Below are 19,987 nucleotides of genomic sequence, written 5' to 3'. Positions count from 1 at the left end.
TTCTGTGCTGTGTGCTTTGAACATGGTCCCAGAGCCACTGACCAATACTGGAACTGTCAACGTGAGACAAAGATGCCTCATCACCCACTCTGTGCTTAACAGCAGGGAGTGCTGAACTTAGCACATACATGTGAGACGTAAGCAGTAGATCCATTCAGTGCACCCTGAAGTGATTGAGATGTGCCGCACATCTTTCCTGGAGTCAGTGCAGGAGGAAAAACAAAACAAAACATGATTTTAACTAATAACAGAAGGAGCTCTTGTGCAGATCTATCTTATGATCACACTGTCAAAACAGGGTAGCACCTTTTGGATGTCAAGGCTGACAACCAAGCAGCTGGAAGCTCTCAGGAAGACTCAAAGCCTGCCAAATCAGCATTTTCAGGTGGGAACAGAAAGGAGGCATATCCAGGTTGGAAAAACAAGCACAAATAATAGCAGATGTATGATAGCCCTTTGCAGTACTGAAACTGGGACTCCTATTGAGGAGCTTTGACTTTGGCTGGGGAGCTGAGCTGCCCTGAGCCACAGCACAGGGGAGAGGTACAGCACCCTGGTGCATGTACAATGGTCAGGCAGTGGTAGAGTGCTGGCTATCTTGTTACCAGAACCAAAGAAATAGATTTAGGTGCCTGAAGATCAGAAACATCAAATTCTCTAGGCTAGATGCCCTGTAGTTATCTCAGCCCACAGTTCTGGGGAACCACTTCCACGCTCTTCACTCCCATGCCCCCCGGCAGTACCCTCAAATGACACTACCTGCCATGGATTTTACCAGCAGTCAGACACCCAAATACTGAAGAGATACAATCAGCAGTCAAACGGGAAGAGTCTTAAAAGTGCAGGGAAATGAAGACAGACCTCCTGAGGCCCAGGCTGATCACCTTAATCCTAAATCAGCTTTCTGCTATTTATATATATTCATTACATTAATTATTATTTCCTAGCACTACTGATTAACAATAAAATTTGCACCAATTTTTTTCTCATCCTGTTAACCATGAAGCAGGTTATTACTATAAACACTTTTAAGTACACTTACTTTTAATTTTATAAGTTATGTATATATCCTATAATATGAATATATCCAATGTATATTAAACTTTAATTTTGTATCTATATACATCTCTTTCATTCAAGATCGTGTAAGTGCATGACTTAGCCAAATGTCTTAGTTACTGCATCATCTCTAACATTTCTAATGCTAGTATCTCCTAGGCTTGATGCCAGGTGAGTATATGTGTACTCTATATACGTGTACTCATGCAGTAGCACAAACATATAGGAAAGAGTTATCTGTACACCAAGACTGTGTATGTTGAAAAGATCAAACTTCAGTCTTCTCCTGCAGCAAACTTGGCTAAGAATACTCTACATTTAAAAAGAAATCAAAAATGCTGCTTGAAGAATTACTGAAATGTCAAGCAGCATATGAAAGGACTCTGTTTCCATGTCATCTCCATGCCCTAACTCCTTTCACATCCCTCAGGATTATCATTTTTTAAATTGTATTTAAAAAAAAAAAAAAAAAAAAAAAAAAAAAAAAAGCTCAGTCATCTCAATCAGTGGATAATTTAAATGCCAAGTTCCTGCCTGGATTCACATTTTCTAGCTCAGTATTAAATCATTGAAAACAGATTGAATGGGGTGCCTTGTTTGGCAAGCATTGCTGTTCACCTACCAACAGAACTCCAGTGTGGTCCTCTTCTGCAGGCATTTACCCATTGCCTTGACAGGGACTACTCAGGAGAGGAAGAACTTTTCAGGCCTGCTGCGTTTCCTTTTGTCTCGTCCTGCTATTAAATCTCTCTGGAAAAGAAACATCAGCATTCTGGAAGCTGATTCTGTAGAAAATTCTGTGGTCCTTTGGACCCCATAAGTGCCAATTCATGTTTTGCTTACAGAAGCAAGAAAATGGCTTTTTCCTCTCAAATAACATAATAATTGCTTTCTCCTTTTTGTGCACAGGACATTAAACAGTTGGACTTGTTTGTCATACAAGATCAAATTAAAGAGAGCATGACAAGTTAGTGTGTGTCTTCTCTAAAGAATAAGAAAGAACTGGTGCTCACGTTCTTGCCAGCACCACCCACTTGTCTACCCTGGAAGGTCCAAGTGCCATTTCCCAAGGTGAGAACACCCTGGAAGGTCAAAGTGCCATTTCCCAAGGTGAGGGCAGCTCACAGGTGCTCTCCAGTCCTGGGAACTGAGACATGATTTGCCTCACAGCTAACCACAGCTAACCATGGCCATGCATTTCAAGGGTGGAAAAGTACTCCACCAGCATTCCTGCGTCTCCCTGTTCCCACGTCTCTGCGCGTCCTCCCACACCACACTCCCTGCAAGCTGGATCCACTTGTAGTTTCCTCTGTTTGGAATTGGAAAGCAAATATTCCCCTTGGTCTGCTCCCAGCATAACCACTACCAGCTCCAAAGTCCTAGTTAACTTCTGCTGCTCTGTCGAAGCAGGATGTTCTTCCAAACATGCAGGAGCTGATCCAGGGGGCACAGCATATCCTGCTGAAGAGGAGAAAAACGGACGCCAGAGTTTCAGCTGCATCAATAAAGGTAGTTGTGTTTGCAACGCCATTGCAAGCCCTCCAGGTTTAAGCATTTCCACAGCAGGTTCGTAGTGCCTGGGCAAGCCTCAGCACCTTGAAGAACCAAGGCTAGCTGCACACTGAAGTCCAGCAGCATCCCAGCTCCATGCCCTTGTTACTTGGCGCTCTACAAGGCATTTCCCGGCACTCTGACCTGCTGCCCCATCTGTCTCCCAGCAAGACTTTTATGATCTACCCCAGATGTAGGAAAAGAGAAAGGTTGGAGGGAGACAGCGATGGCAAAGAACAGAGCAGGTATTAATAACCTTGGTGATACACTTTAAAATAAAGATGCACTTTATTTTCCCTTTTAATTTACAACCTGGCACTTCAGCTGCAGTTGCTGTTTCCCAGATTGCACCTGGTTTGGGAGTTAAAAAAGAATATACTTTTTGTTTGTATTGGCCCTTAGGTCAGACTTGCTTGCTCCAAAGTTTGTACTAGTTATGTACGTACATGTGAGTTTAATAAAGTTTGTTGTCTGTTTAAGCTCTGTTGTTGTCTACTCAATTGTAGGGAAGTGGGAAGCTGTCACTATGCCAGAATTTTTCTTATTGAAGTCTAACAAAACAGTGAGCAATCTAGACAAACCAATAATATGGCACCCTGTGTCCCCAAACCAGCACGCACTAAGAGCTTCATTAAAATTGATCTTGAATTCAGCAAGTAAATCAACACTCACCCAAGACAATACATTAAATTAATCAGGCACAAAATAGCCCATACAGATCAGCAGGCCAAATGTTTTTCAAAAATAAGCACAACTGCAACTTTCAGTTCCTGGTCCATATCAAAGTACCATGATGTTTCACCACAAAGCAGCACATATAATTAGCAATCAATTACTCATTAAAATTGCCCCACGAAGCAAGCATGTGAGCACATACAACATCTCTAATTCCCTTTGGCTCACTGGGCTCTGGCCTGATTTCGTTATAAAAGCACTTCTGGGGTGTGCGAGAAGGCAAAAGAATTGGTCCGGGCCCAGGGCCCACTTCCTTGGCTGGGAGACTTTGTGGTGGGCACAGCCAGCCACAGCCGCGAGCGCTGGCTCCCTTAATGCTCCTGGGGGCTAAGCCCTCTCTCCTGCCAGCCTCTACCATCGGCGAAACTGCCTCTTCTGCACAGGCCTCAGATTTCCTAGGTGCAGCTCCAAATGCTGTGTTAGAAAGAGAGAGAATAGCGTGGCTGCCCTCCAGCTGCCTCAGCCTACCAGTGCCTGTGTCACTGGGATAAGGCCCAGCTCCTCCTGGCTGGTAGGTGCCCGGTCTCCCAGACCTCAGTGCCATCCACACCACCATGCAGCCCCACAGCCGCATTGCCCTGCAAATCCTCCCCCACGAGGAAGGGGATAAGTGCATTTGTAAGTCTTTGAAGGACAAGCGAGGGCACCTCTGCCACTTGAGAGCCCTATCCTCTGCCATTATTTCCAGTATGTTCCTTCTCCTGCCTGCTGAAACACAGCCCTCAATCAGCATCCCTCACGGTCAGCCTAACACTTGATTTTCCAACACCAGGTGGGGTGTCGATATTCCTCATGTAAGATTTCCAGGACAAACACATGCTACATATCCTACTCCTGTGGTGCCCATGGCTTTTATCAGCAAAGGGATCCTCCAGGTGTGGAAATCCCAGGCAAAAGCAGCAGCTTCCCAGAATCTCTGCAGAAAGGAATTTACCAAGTGACACACGGAGGGGCTGTAAAATGCACACACATAAAATAGCCTGATGGCTGCAGAAGCAAATAAGCAGTGTTCTTCAGAGGCTAAGTGTACTTTAAGGACCCATTTCTGAGAAATTACACCAGAAAATGAATCAATAACTATGAATGAAGACTGTGGACACCCTTCTTTGCAAAACATGTAGTCTTAAGAAGTGTTGCTGCTCTTCAGCACGGCCCATTAAGTGGGGGTGACGAGGGTTCACCTGCTACTGGGGCCTGGGCTTGAGGGTTTGGAATCACTGCAGGCAGCTCCGCAGAGCACTGGGCTGTGCAGGTGAGCCCCAGGATGCCAGGAAGCCTGCTCAGACCAAGGGCTGGTAACGTGGGTTGAAACACATCCGCCCAGGGAGCATTCAGGAAAAGGGAACTCAGCCAGGTGACTCATGGTCTTGTTTTATGCCACTGGCTTTCAGATAGACACCAAAAGAAAAAAAAAAAAAAGAAAAAAAAAAAGAGAAAGAGAGAGAAAGAAATATATTGGCACCTCATTTGCTAGGAGAACAGCCTAGAAATATTTATGATTAAAAGGAGTGATTGAGCAGTGACATTCAGTGTTTCCATTTTTCAACTTTTTTTTTTTTATTTTTTATTTTTTCTTTGTGGTCTTTGTAAAAACACCAGAATAATAGCAATTTATTAAGAACTGGCATTCACTCAAAATAGTTTCCCTTAATGTGAATGCTCTTACTGACATTGTAAAATTTATTTACAGTTTCTCTTTTTTCTTCTGTTCATTGTTTGGATGTACCATAGGACACCAATAAAAAAGGTTATTTATGCTAAACAGATGTACTGTGAAAATCCAGATGCAACATGGATGATAACCAGCAGCTGGGCAGGCCCTAGCAGATAAGTTGCCTTTGACTATGGGTTTCCTTCATGCCCACCGTTGTTACAGCAGCTTCTCTGTCACTTACATGGAGGTGCTTAAGACAGAAGTGTAAGTCCCCATTGACTTCCAAAGTCTAAGGAATAAATAAAGTGAGCATCACCTCTAAAGTACTGTGCTTTCTGAGCCTCCCCATGCCTCCTAATGCCTTTCCATTTGGGGAAAAAAAAAAAAAAAAAAAGAGTGAAAAAAGTGTTGATAAGTGTTTAATACAAAGCAACATGAACACCCTAAGACAGTCTACAGAAAGTTGAAGTGCTGGATTTAACTCAGACATATTCATCTCCACAGCTGGTCCCTCTGGGCCAGATGGAGAGTGTCCTGACACTGCCTAATGCTTGTAGACAAAGCAAACACAGCATTTTTTCCTATTCAGAAATGGTGAGACAAACACAAACAGCGTTCTCACATCAAGATGCACTCAAACTGCATCCTGTGGTGCCTCAGGTGGACGCAGGCCCACACTACAGTGCTTAAGATCAAGCAAGGGACAAACACATGAAACCACACAGTGCTCAGGGCTGCCAGACACCAGCTCCCTGTGCAGTGAGTGAAGAAGGATGCAGGAGGCACGCTACAGGTGTGCTGTTCTGGCTTCACAATTTCTTCTCTCCTTTGACTGCTTTGGGAGCTGGGGCCTGGAGAGTAGGTGGTCTGAACTATGCATCACTCTCTCAGCCAAAGACATCAAAGTAGGCAAGCAGGATACAGCTGGATACTCCTACTTTCTCCTGAATATGAGTGGTTCCTCTGGCTCTCCCCACAATTCATTCCATTGACGTTGTTCAGTTCTCATCCTATAAAACATTCATTTAACTTAGAGGGGAAGAAAAAGTCAATTAAAAGGAAAAAAAAAAAAAAAGTGCAACAATGAATTTTTAACATATTGTCCCAAACAGAAAGCTGGACCAGGTGCAGGCTCATGATTAGGATCAAGTGATGGGAAGAGATCCAAAGTGTTCAGCTGAGCTGATTGCAGAGGCCTGGCTTTGAAGGCAGTATACAATAAAGCAACTCATTAATAGCTGGACTTTCACCTTCCTGGCAATAGATGAGTCATGCATTTGAGAAGGTCAGTGCCTTGGATTTTAAGAATGGAAGAGAAGATCAGGATCATTTAGTCTGTGTTACACAGGACATACAAACTTCTTTCAGCATTAAGATTGCATGAGACTAACACTTGTGTCTTGTATACTAGTGATTTAGTACTAGCACTGGCCAGAAGGGAACCACTGACCCAACCTACAGCTAAGTGTATCAACCTCAGTTACAACAGCACTTTGCTAAGGTCTGGGTATTTGTTGCTTTTCTTATGTTTCTCACTTTTTTCATCTGCGGCCAAGCTTTCCAGTTCATAAAAGAGATTCCATAAGAGCAATCTGATCCCTTGTTTACAGGATAGTCCCTGTCTTTGCATTATCCCTAAAGCCCCAGATCAGCAAAGCAATTCACTTTCTGAGAAATGTTCTCAAAAGCACAAGTAGTTTCACTCTTTTTCAGCACATCACTTGCTGTCAAAGCATCAACAAAGCAGGAGAAACAGTTCTTTACAGTATGAGGTAATTTGAGCCTATTAGGGGAGCAGCCACAAGAACATTTTGATTGCTATTTTCAAAGCACAGGGAAGAAACTGCTTCATTGCATGATTGGACAGGGCAACAGAACCCCACTGCTGCAAAACTGGGCCTTCTTGAGAGCTACACCCTGTGTCCGATGGGGAACGTAATGAATGCATGTGATGTCTAGGCTTTTGAGGGAGACACTCATAAAAACTAGAATTCTAGTGTATGCCAATATGCTTGACATGTGAGGTGCACTAGAGAGAAGAGTGAGGGGGTTGTTGGGAACACCAGAATAATGTGGAAAAAAAAAAAAATGAGAACTGTGGATCATTTCTATATTCTACCTTGCCAGCAAGCACCTTCCTGCTCTCAGAACAGAACTGGTTTTAAATATGTGTTAGCATGTTGCTTGGCCAGAAATGATTGATAAATCTTCTTGAAGCCAATTAAGGGGAAAAAATAGATAGGACCAAACAGTGCTAGGGCCTTCCTCTCCACAGGAAAGAAAGAAGCATCCAGAGAAGCTTCCAAATAATACATTTAATATTCACATACCTCTTCCTCCCACTCAGTGTGGGTGCACTGGAATGACTTTGCTAGCTTCTGTTATTTCTCTTGCAAGAAAGATCCTTGTAAATGAAAGACTGCCCAGGTGACGGAGCTCCATATATTCACAGCTTCGTATCTTCTCCTTCAAAAAGCTTTGGAGAGAGAAAATGCAGATCAGCCTCCAAGCTGCATCTTCTTTCCTGAGGTAGTCTTTTGGCCCTTTGTCTCAATACTAGGTTTGGAAGACATCTCTACCCTCTTGAGAGAGAAAAGAAAACCATAGGCTTTCCCAGAATAACCACATATACACAAGCTTCCCTTCCCTAGAGGAGAAGGAGAAGGACTCAAAACCTCTAAGATTGTTTTAGAACTTTTATGGCACTTAGCCAGAAATTTCAAAAAGAGTTCATGTGGCCATAAATCAACTAAACCGGTCAATGTGCAGAGACAACTGACCAAAAGACTCACCCAATGCTAGATGATTCACATTTCTGAGAAAGCCATGAAACAAAAGATTTTGCCTTAAAAAGCAATGGGTTCCTTAACTTTTCTTAGAGTCATAACATACTGCATGAACTTTCACGATTACAGGGACCAGCATAGCTGTATTAATGAAAAAGCTACTTTGAAGAATATGCAGATATTTCTTTCCATGCTGGCAAAATGACAAGTACACACCAGGTGACCAAAACCTCAACATCCTACACACTTAGCCAAAAAAATCTTGCACAAATATTCTCATAAACTCTTTCATTCTGCTAAAAGATAAAGACTAGAATCTTTTTGTCTGCTATATCTCCTATTCCCATGGATTTTTATGTCACGAAACTCTATATTTGTCTCCTTTCAAAATGAGTTACTTTTCTCATGACTATGGAGGCCATTTTTCTGATGCAGAACTAATGATTCTGCTTGTCTCAATTTATATTTTAATTGTAATGAACTTTTAGAGTAAGCAAGGCCCTTCTGAGAAATCAGTAGTCTTGGAGACATATACCCTCCAGCTGGATGTACAAAGAGATTTTTTGGAGGAGATATCCCGCTGATTTTTTATGAATAAATATAGACACCAACAGCAAGTACTAGGGACTTTCAAACATGCTGAAGTATCCTGTATTCTGATTAGATTCCTCACTGCTTGTAGAAGTTCTGTGAATTGGGAAGAGGGGACTTTCACAGCGAGAGTCTAAATGTGCTTGGCTGCTCTTAGATGGCAGACTCTGTCTGTTATCCTCGACTCTGCTGTCCTTGGTAGAGTACCCAGTGCTGTATTTGAAACATTTTTGAGGAAAACATCCTTATGTTCCCCTCTCCATTCAGCAGAGTGGCAGACTCAAGTTTCCAGATAACCTTCAGAAATCAATCACTTATAACATCAGTGGACCAAAGACTAAAACAGCTTTTACTTCAGTTTTAACTAGGAAAGACAGGTGTTGGTAAATGTCCTGGGTAGATCTCCCTTAAAGAAGTGGCTGAATTATCTAAGCAATCAACGATATCAGCTAGCTCAATGTCAGTAGTGTAACTCACACAATCTTGCAACTGGAGATGCTCATGGAGTCTGTAATGCACTCTCTGTTCGGTGGCCCCATGGTAAAATGGTGTGAATGGCAGATGCACACTAAACAGTTCAGGCCCACAGCATATGACACATGACCACAATGTGTGTGAAAGTAGCTCAGGCTTAATGACTGGAGATTACCTCCTTTTGAGGTATTCTGTTTTTCGGTAGACCGATACCTGGATCATCCTGGTTTAAGGCAACTGAAATGCCTTCAAAGATGCTACTATTGGTCCTTCCTAGGTTCTGTCTTACCTAAAAATAAAAAAAAAAAAAACCTGAAGACATCCATCTGTGAAAGCTGTATCCTCCACTGGGTTATCAAAGCATACCTTGCGCACAATTTTTGGCAGTTGGGTTGTATCATTACACGTAACTTTGCTTTACAGGCAGATAAACTGACCAGTTTGTAGACAGATTGCTAGTAGATTGACAATTTTAGGGCTTCATGCAGTGGTGATGCAGGATGTTGTGAGATAACTTGAATGTCTCTATTTGTTTTAAACATCCTATTCAACCTCTAGTTATAATGCTTAAGGAGACAGCAATGAAAATGCATAGGTAAAGAAGCAAGGAGTTTAACAAAGCCATACATAAAAAACTGGAACTTCAACGATCAGCTTCAGTAGAGCCATGTTGATTTGTAGGAGATGGCCCACATATATGTAATGCAGTCTACTGTCTAGGAAAGAGATCATATTAGGTAGTTGCCCAAGACAGCAGAGCACTCGGAGTCAATGACCCAATAACGCCCTTCCAGTTCCAATATTCCAAAATTCCTTGAAGCTCCATGAAGGACCTGGGACAGAAAGCTTAAACTTTCACAAAAAGTTCATGCTCAGCTGGTTACTGTAATAGATAGACACTTTGGAGTGTTTTTATTTTTAAACGTGGCCCTCCACCAGCATGAAGCTAAGCAGTTTGTAAGGATCAACAAGTCGGAGAAGACATCTCCTGCTCCATGAACAATGTGGTTAGCTCTGCATTACAAGGTTTCACCAGTGCTTTTTAACTACTGTATGCTTTTCTAAATTGAAGACCAGACACACTGGTCAGCAAAATGAAAAGACAGAGCCCCAGGCAACATTCAGTTCATAAGTACCTGCCAATTTGTTTTGCAATTGCACTGTTATTTAAAAATGACAGTGTTGAATTAAAAAAAGTTTCAGCTGGGTATGGAACTTTGCAGCTCCATGGCAGATCTGCCAGGGCTCTCTCTGCCAGCCCATAAAACATTTTGTGATTGAGTATGCCAATCTAAATTAACTGGATTTGAGGTCAAGTGGCATTCACAGCTGAATACGGTACAGAAACCCTGAGAAGGAACAGCAGCAATATCCCCTATACCTGTAGAGCATACTGAAAATAAAGAAATAAATTTTTTTTTTAAAAAAAAAAAAGGAAAAATCCACTCACTGTTCTCATGTTCTTTTTTATGAGGTTGAGCAATATTTATTTGAAAACTGTAAAACCACAAGTACTTGGCATCTGCCCTCTTTGATCGCAGCATAGTTTAATGTAGGGCAGGGGCATCATTTAGCTGCTTTTAGCAAAGTTAAAATTGGCCCTTTGAATCATTACATTTTTTCTCTGAAACCCATCTGTACGTGGATATGCTGAGCCACCACTTTATATATAAATACATATATACACCTTCTCACATTTTTTCCTTGGCTTTCCAATATTGAGAAGAGCCAGCTGAAGCCAATAGACCAACCATTGGCAAAAAATGACTGAAATGTCATCAGCATACAACGTGGCCACAGATGTATCCCTTTGCTTCCTTCTACCTTAGTTTGCAAAAACCTCTGCTTGCCATCCAGCTCAAACACAGGTACTGAAGCTTGATTAACATCTTTTAATAGATTGAGATCATCATATAAACAGTGCTTATAAAAGGTTTGATGCGGAGAATCATCATTATTTTATCAGGCCAAGTCCTGACATCATTGCAGTTTTCCATTGAGAGAAGAAAGTGATCTTGGCTTCTACAGCAGTTTTGCCTCATTAAGTGCTGAACCAAAACACACTGAGACAGGACTTCAGGATCTGTCCAAAGATGATTTACTCTTAGGACAGACAAGTTGTACTAATGGATTTCACCACAAAATAGCTTTATTTCTATTTAATTTATCTGCCATTTTAGTAGGCTACCCTATTGCAGGTTGGCCAGCCTCTACAGCTATAAACAGTGAGGCGGCTTGCCCTTTGTTCAAAGGGAAAGCTTTGTTAATGAACTGGATCTAGAAACAAATGATCACTCGACTCATAGTTGCTTGGTGCTTCTCCTCTTAAAAAATTATCCTGGGCCATGAATGTCTCAGTGTAAAGAGCTCTTCACACCTGGGTCTTCACTCCCTTCACAGCTTCCAGCAGGGCAAAGGGTATGACCAGAGTGCATTTGTATTTTAGCAAGCACCAGCTCCTGAATGGTACTGTTCTCAAGAAAGTCATTTTGTCTAAGGAATGACCTTCAACAAGCAAATGCCATTTCATCTAAGTAGGTCGCTTTGTCAGCAATGCTACAGTTTTAATGGAAATGTTTCCATTTCAAGACAAATGTTCCATACCCTGATGGTTGTGGTACTGTGTTTGGCACATGGAGTCCTAAATTCAAGTCACCCAGATTGAAGCGCAGTAAAGGTCTGGAATGAAAAACGTCAGCGCTGCTTCATGCAAAGCATGGACTTGAAACCAGATTTCCTGCATGCCAAGCCAGTAACTCAACCATCAGGCTTTGGATCACACAGGTCTTGTCCATGGGCCAGCCAACCCTGAAAGCAACTGTGGGAAGAAACTTCCAGTCCTGTTCTACTCACTGCAACTGGGAGCAAAACGACTTTGGCTTTCATGATATCTGGCTCTACAACCTTGTCTCCTTACGAGCTATTCCAATACAAGCTTCTTCAATTGAGGGCCTGGATCACTTAAGTGATTTCTCCCTCGAATCCTGACAGAGATGAGGAATATTAGTACTATTTTTTTCTTGTCTTATAACATGTTCACTGCATGGCTTCCATCAGATTAACTTGGACTACCCAGGTAGAAACAAGATTTTTGTTGTTGTTGTTGTTAGAGCTGGTTAACCAAATCAATGAATTTCAGTTATATCACAATTATTTCAGTATGATGGAAATTTACTTAGGTTTTCAAATATTCCAAAAACACCGGATAAAATACAGTAATATTGGAACACCTGGTATTGGAAAAACACAGCCATTAGAACCAGCAAAGATGAATTCTTGTAGACACAGGTCTATGGGTTCCACATCTGTGCTTTCTAGTAGAAAGTAGATCCTGCATGGAATGAAGAGAAAATCATCACCATTTCTGGGTGACTCATGTTTTGAAGTGCTTCCATCCTAAGTCCCTTTGTCCTTCTGGCCGAAGAATTAGTCAGAATGACGCACAAATTTATCACTTCTAGTTGCATTGCAACAGTCCAGTGCATCTATTTTGGAATAGGAGAGATCATGAAAGTCACACAGATAATCTCTTGCATGAGATTTCCAGTTACAAATAAATTAGAGTGGCCAACACTTCTGCTGCGTACAGATCTTCGCAACAGAAGTGAAGCTAGTTTTCACATACTTCTTTTTCACTGTTTTCCGTTGTATGCATTTGTTTATGTACACGTTCCTTTAAGAACTGAATTTTGAAAGCATGAGATACTCGCATTCATACGTAGTTAGTGTCAACCGAGCATATTCAACGCTACTAAAATTGTCGATGTCTCAATAACAAAGGCCTAAAATAAGTACATGAAACTCAAGCAAAAGAATAAAGAGTTTAGTTTATTTCAAGCAATATCAATTTTTAACAGCGAACCCTGATCATAAGAATAAATATTTATCTCCTGAGATATTTTGCATCACCGGATAAGCAGAAATATCCCTTTGCTATCTAAGAATGAATAGCATTAGGTGAGCTGCTATAATGTTAGTCATCTTCTGTGCTATGTTGAATGGGACAGATGGATCAATACTTTGTGCATGAGAGAGTGTCACTACTCATTTATTTCCTGTTTATCTGCCAGACCAGCTAAACCATCAGCTAATACACAAAAGAAACAAGACAGTATAAATGGCTGACAAAGTGGCTGGCTAATGAAAACCAAGCACTACTTCACCCAACCTCACAACAGCCCCTACACAGCAGCACTGGGGGTGCTTTGATTCAGCCCACTAAGATACAGGGAACATGCCAAAGCCAACTTGGTTCTTGCTTGCCACAAGCTCCTTGTACAAGGTGTAAGTCAAGGGGAAGTGGACAGTGCTGTCAGCAGTACATTGATGGATCCTTTCTTCTGTTTATTCTGCAAAGTGAGTCACCAGAGACTCCAAATCCCACCTACAATCTCATTAAAGCTCTGCAGCAGGGTAGTCAAGCAGTGTCACTTTTGAAATGAAGACCCTGAAATGAAGACCCTGGAATTTCAAACTTATCTGGATATGGAAGGCAGAGTTATCACTTTTACTGAGCCAGCATGATCCTCTTCCCTTTAAGCCCTACCTCTCCTTGAGTCCCTGGTCATAAGCTTTGGAAATAGGGGTGGGCCTCATGTCCAGCTGGACTTGTCATGATCTCCATGGAATCACCCCATCCACTTGATAATACATATCCAGAAGTTACCTCCAGGCTTTTGAAAATGTCTGTCCTTCCCCTAAGGTTGTGAACAGGCCACCTCGATGCCAAAAGGTTCAGAAATTGCCTGGGCTTTTCTCACAAAAAATGGGGTTATTGAGCTATTCCCAGTGGCCTTGCCAAACCTGTAGTACTATCCATAGTAGTAGTACTAGCCTGTATCTGTACTACTAACCATATTCTCAGTGACAGAAGGCAGCACTGGGATCACCTGATAGTCTCAGAGAGATCTAAGGCTAGGTTGGCCCACATGGCTCTATGTCCATGTTAGAAGAGAGTACAGTGGTCTTGTTTTTCCTCCACTGGCTGACCTTCTCAATTTCAGAGTTCAGTTGCCTCCCCACACTCTTTGCCGCATGTAGGCCCACATACCGTACTGCTACCATGAGAAGATATTCAGTGACACGTCCAAAATATCAGCAGGCAGCACAGACAAACAATCAAGCAAAATATTTTCTCTCCCACGCTAGGCTCCTACCCCGTCAGAGGCAGCTTCCAGGACACCCACCTACTTCAGGTTCTCCTGCCTGTCCCTTGCATCCTGCATATCCCTCTTGCCACCCATTCCTGTTTATTTCTCTCAGTCCTATCCAGCAAATACCTAACAAATTCCTGTCAGTGCTGGAGAGATGCACAGGGCTGACTGACAACTGGCAGGTATTAAAGAGAAAAAGCTGCAATGGAAAGAAACAATAAATCTATTAAAAATGGCTGAAGTACCCTAAAAAGTCATAGTGATTACAAAATTTAAGGCTATTCCAAGACACCTGGGCTATCGCAACATACCTGGTCTGTTTTTACAGTGAGAAGCTCTGGTATCAGGAGAAAAACTGCACCAGAAATTGAAAGGTGGCCAGCAGCCAAGTAAGAATACACAGACACTTAACACTTCTCTGTTAACAGCAAGGGCAGCAAAACTATAAAAGACTTATTGCTAGTTCAGTGGGTTTACAGCAGAGAGAAAGCTGTTGCTTTTCTGTCAGGATGGCTGTAAAAGAAAAGCCCTTGAACAAAGGAAGGAGACGGAGCGATGCGTGGATTTTCCTGAGGCGGCAGCAGCATATCAGTAGGGCACTGTCCCGGCTGAGCCAGGACATCCACCACGTTTCCTCAGAGAGCACCCACCCTCCTGGGCAGGGAGAAGGGGAGATGTCAGAGCAAACCCAAAAGCACTGCTCTGCAGGGAAGACAAAGGAGGTAGCCAGTGGTCTGAGTGGGAAGGAAACAAAGGAAAGTCAGCTCCTCAGACACAGGAGACACAGAAAAGCCTGAGGATGCCAACACAGATGAGGTGGTGGTGAAGAGGAAAGGGGGTGGGAGGAGGGAAGGCTCAGCCCAGAAACAAGATCTCTGCAGCTGGCCAAGACACTGATCCCAGCCACATGATGCCTGCATGGGAAGAAGGAGCAGGAAACAGGGAAAAGGATGGTCCCTAAAATACCTGGGGGTACATGAACAGGAACAGTCACCAAGATGTAAACTCAGGTGTGCATCTCCAGCTGGTCTGGTAACACATTGTGCACACACACCAAGCTTCCTCCACAGCCAGCATAGGTCAGTTAGCCCCATCTCCACTGAGGTACAGGGAAACCACCCCCTGTTTATCAGGGAAGAAAGAACACATGGGCAGGGCTTGATAAGTTGCTCTACTTTAGTATAACTTCAAGTAATTAATTTGTCCTTGTTCCTATATAGTAGGTTGAATTACCCATAACAGGTTTCATCAAAGGGGTGTAGCATCCCAGAAAAAAAAGACTGTCTCTGGATTCTTCAGCTACAGTCAGACAGGCCTAAAAATGTAAAATAACAAACAAACAAGCAAGGAAACAAACAGAAAAGTCCTTACAGGTTTTTGGTTGCTTTAAGAGTCCTGGAAAAACAGCAGATAATTCAAGGAAGGAAAATAAAGTTTATAAACCATTGAAAGTAAAAAGGCAGGCAAATAGTACATGAATACCAAGCCAGAGTAGGATTCATGTCTAGAAAGCAAGCTATGATTTAATTATTTGCTGTTACTATAAATTGAGTTGACTTTAGTAGGCAGATGACCTCTCTATAGTGTTTGTCATATCCTTGCAATCTCCCAGTTAGCTGCTGCTGCCAATATCTAGCCCAGGTGGCTAAATGTATAAATCAGCTCTTGACTTAATCACCAATTATTTGAAAACCTTTTGTATTAAAACTGTATGTGCAGAGACTTTGTAACTAAACAACAACGAAAAGGTCTGGAATACTTCTAACCATTTTGTTGTGCTTCCAGGTTAGAGAGAGAGAGAGAGAGAGAACAAATAAGGAGGGGGAATTAAAAACTAACATTAGTCCAAACCCTTAGAGAGCAACATGTAACAGCTTGAGACAAGAAAAGCATGCAGAACTTGGCACTGAGCATTGTGCTACAAAACAAGGAACATACACTTGAACACATTTCCAGATCTCCACACAACAAAAATACCTATTGCCCAGAGTGGGTTAGCTGAAAGGTTCCCAGACTGCAAGACACATTTCCCAGAGAAAGCCGTTAGCCAACACCCAACTCTTGAAAATGCAAGAGGTAACCCTGGGAGCAGGTCCTACTCACAACATTACAACAGGAATGGTACCTAAATGCTCACAGACTATGTCAGAGGCAATATAGCAGAAAGCAAGTCTGCTTTGTGAAGTTAGATGCACATATTTCCCTGTGATAAATGTTTCCAGGACCTGGAAGAAATAGACAAAGAAATACTTACATATTAGCTAATTACTTATTTATTAGTTAAATACTTATTTATTAGTTTTAGTATTTCCTTCTGTCCTTTTTGACTACTGCTAACTGAGATTCAACCCCACTGCTCATGGGCACCGTGAATCTGTTCACAGCTTTGTCACCAAAGGAAGCACCTTGGCCAGTCTCACCCAAATCTCAGGCTAACACCCACCCGGGTCAATAAGGTACAGCAGCTTTTCTCAGCCCTATGATTCAGTCACTCTGATTTATGGTCCTAACAACAACACAGGAAAGCGTTTTTTTCCTTCCCCATTTCTAGCCCATCTTAGCTTTTGAATACAGGCCTTACTGAGAGGCAAATCCCACATATTTCTGAGGCCCCACACGCGGTTTCTTGCTTTCTGTAAGGAATAATGCTGATATCCTTGAGCTCTATGTCAGAAAAATGAAACATTTGGGTCATTAGCAGATAATATAACAAGTTATGTGGTAGCAGCAGACATCTTAATTATGGATGCAAAACCACCACTGGGAACTTGTGGGGAACAAAACTTGTGCTGCTACATGACTGCTACACTTCTTGTGTGAAATTTATAGATGTGGAAAATATGTTCCTTGGACCACAAGAAATTCTCAGTTCTGGGTTCCTTTCAGAAAAAGAAACTTGAGAAGACCCAAACATTTGCCATCTTGTTTAACATGGTTAATGTAGATACTAAATGTGATTTCAAGTCAAGACATTTTTCAAAGACTCTCCAGGTGCCATGCCAGAATGGGCTTAAAGTTGGGTCAAACTGCATGAACAGAGGTGGAGTGAGACACTTTACTGGAGGAGGTTGTTATGCTGCCTCTAAGGAAATTGCCTCAGAACTGGGATGTCGAGACAGGCATTACTTTTTGGTGATTGTCCCACTGGCAAATATTGCCGAGCAATAGTCAACACACACCAAATTTATCCAGGAGTATTTTTTCGCCCACATTGTTGGCATTGCAGGTTTGAAATCCAAGGCAACCAAGGGTATCAGTAGAGGAACATGAAGATCTATGGCCTGCCAGAACAATTCTTAACATTCACGGCCAGCTCCTGGGAGATTTACATGGCTCCTTTCTGGGGTATTTGCTAGCCTCTCCCACCACATCTTACTGGGGACACATGGGGCACAGAGCCTCCAGGAAATCTCTTGGGCTACCACCACTGCCAGAGAAATTAATCTGGCTTACAATGCACCCGGGTGCTGACTCCAAGAGGCTCTCAGGAGAAAGAGGGAAGCCAACACAGGCCTCTGCCATGAGAATACTTCTCATAGTCTGCTCCAGCAGAAGTAGACCAAAGGCAGATATTTCATGGCAGCTTCCTCCTTTTCTGGACACTGCTTGGGACACATGGACATGCCCAGATGCACAGGCTGAGTAATGCATGAGCAGCCCAACAGCTCTCCATGAGTATTAGGGATTGTTCTGGATATTGCAAGCTACACCTTACTGAGCAGCTTAAGGTCATTTCAGCCTGGGAGGCTGAAAAGTGTGCGTGCCACATTTAGAGCTTAAAGAGCACCGATCAAAGGAGCAAGCATGAAGCTCTTGTTGTCTACCTGATGTTCTGAACAAGTCTGAGCAAACTGGCATCTCCTACAATGTGGTTGGCTGGGAAGCCACCGTCCTGACCTCCTTCCTCTGCATCTCAGAATGGGTGATAGCTTCAAAACATGAGTTTGAGAGAAAAAGACAATCGCATTTTTACTCCAAATGGCTTCTATGTGGGATCCCTAGGTCCTTCCTAGCTCTAAATTAGGGCACAGAAGGTCACACTCCACTTTTATATGTCTGAGAAATTTACTCAGGGTCTAGCTTCGGTCTCAGCTGTGGTCACCTGGGGATGTTCCTCAAGCAGGTGACACCAGCAGCTTATGGAAGTGGCATAATATCAAGCAAAAACAAAGGCAAAATTACAGACAGGTGTTAGAGACAAGGGGTATATCTGCCCTGCACATCACAAGCAGCTGTGATGGTGCCTGAATAACCCTAAACAATCAGGCATTGGGTCTGACAGAACAAAGCTCAACCAGAGCTAACTTCAGTGTTTCACTGCCTTTCATTTTTCATGATCACCTTATGGCTCACAACTAGGACAACTAAGTTATCCTTCACTGCCCTCCATTTCAAGCTTTTAGAGGGTCTCAAACAAGCTGTCAGAAGCAAGACCCCCTGTACTGGGTCTGGCTGGGATGTTAACTTTCCCTGCAGCAGCCCATACAGTGCTGCGCTCTGCACTTGTAGCTAGAACAGCAGTGGTATCACACCGGCATTGTGTCTGCTGCTGAGCAGTGCTGGCACAGCATCAGGACTCTCTCTGACCCTCCTAGGGGGTGGGCAAAAAAATGGGAAAGAAACATCACCAGGGCAGCTGACCTAAACCAACCAAAGGGATATTCCATACCATAGATGTCACACTCAGCAATAAAAGGTGGAAAAAGGAAGAAGAGGGGAGGGGTGGGCTCTCGTTGCGAAAACGTCTGTCCTCCTCCCGAACACTGGCTATGTGCATTGAGGCCCTACTTCAAGGACGTTGTCAAGCATCGCTCATTTGTGGGAATTAGAGAGTAATTTCTTTCCTCTGCACTTCCACATAGCCTTTACTTGTTTTGTTTTGTTTTGTTTTTCCCCTTTCCCCCTCCCTTTTCCCCTTTCCCTTTTCTCCCTTTAGTTGAATTGTTTAATTAATAATAATATTTCCTTAATATTTTTTTTCCCTTTAATTAAATTTTCCTTATCTCAACCCGTGAGTTGTTCTTTCCTTTACTTCTTCCCCTCCTCATCTGAGGAGGGGGAGTGAGAGAGCGGTTGTGGTGTTCAGCTGCCTAGCACGGTAAAACCACCACACCCCCTCACTATTCATTCGTGTCAAGTCAGACACGAACAGAACTGACAGCTTAAGAGAGGTAAGGAAATACTATGGGAAATACAGCTACTGACAGCTGAAGGGGTAGGTCTGAATTCACAAATGCCCCAAAAGGTGCTAATTCCCTTTCTAAAATTCACATTTAACTAAGAACAGTAAGAAAATCCATTTTATATGCTCACCAAGCAGCAAAAACTGTTGTGAAAGAATGTGAGAGGGATTATGTGAGATACAAACACATTTTCTTAGCCGCATGGTGTTCATGCTAGTGTATCAAAGGAGTTACTCAATGAATTTGCCATGCCAATAATTTTTCCTTCATTGTGCGGGACTGGAGGAACTGCAGTGCTAGAAGAAAGCAAAATTTGGATTTTCAATAAAAGGGGAGGTTCTATTATTACAATGGCCAGCTTAATCTTGTCTCCCCCTAAATGTACATATTGTGCTTTCTACAATGGGCCCTGATCGTGGTGGGGCTTTCAGATGCCTTAAAAATAAAACAACAGAAATGACTAGCAATTAACAACAAATTGAATGGTCCCCAGAATTACCCCCTCATAAGTCTGACTACTGTATCTAGCAGATTATTGAACAAATATCAAGAAAAATAAATTACTGAACATCTGGAAAATAGCAGATTATTGAGCAATAAATGGCACAATAAATCTGGTCAAGAAAGATATGGCTGCCTTTTTTGACACAATAAAAAAAAAAAAAAAAAAAAACGACTGCAATATTCTTTAAGCAATACAAGTATTACAGCTCTATTAGCTTCTCAGTAAAGCATTACTTCCAGTGCCAAATGTATTTTGTATGTTGTTGTTTTTTTTCACAGAAATTGAATCAAAAATTA

The 19,987-nt window shown here is 42.4% G+C and overlaps 1 protein-coding gene across 3 annotated transcripts in view; it reads right to left on the bottom strand.

The window, feature by feature from the left end:
• The window catches only part of KCNE2 (potassium voltage-gated channel subfamily E regulatory subunit 2), a 107,442-nt gene that overhangs the window by 47,695 nt on the left and 39,760 nt on the right, over window positions 1–19,987 (bottom strand). Inside the window, exons 1-4 of one of the 3 annotated variants that reach the window (XM_035315709.1) lie at window positions 7,313–7,630; window positions 5,316–5,360; window positions 1,682–2,520; window positions 129–191 (exon numbers count right to left, since the gene is read on the bottom strand). The exons of 1 other annotated variant lie outside the window; for it this stretch is intronic. The gene's annotated coding sequence lies outside the window, so the exon portion shown is untranslated. Of the gene's footprint in view, window positions 1–128; window positions 192–1,681; window positions 2,831–5,315; window positions 5,361–7,312; window positions 7,631–19,987 lie in introns of those variants that run through there. One more of the 3 variants, XR_004747652.1, reaches the window with a different exon arrangement.

Source organism: Oxyura jamaicensis, chromosome 1 (assembly GCF_011077185.1).
Source record: "Oxyura jamaicensis isolate SHBP4307 breed ruddy duck chromosome 1, BPBGC_Ojam_1.0, whole genome shotgun sequence".
Taxonomy (NCBI): domain Eukaryota; kingdom Metazoa; phylum Chordata; class Aves; order Anseriformes; family Anatidae; genus Oxyura; species Oxyura jamaicensis.
This window is presented reverse-complemented; position numbering and strand designations above follow the sequence as displayed.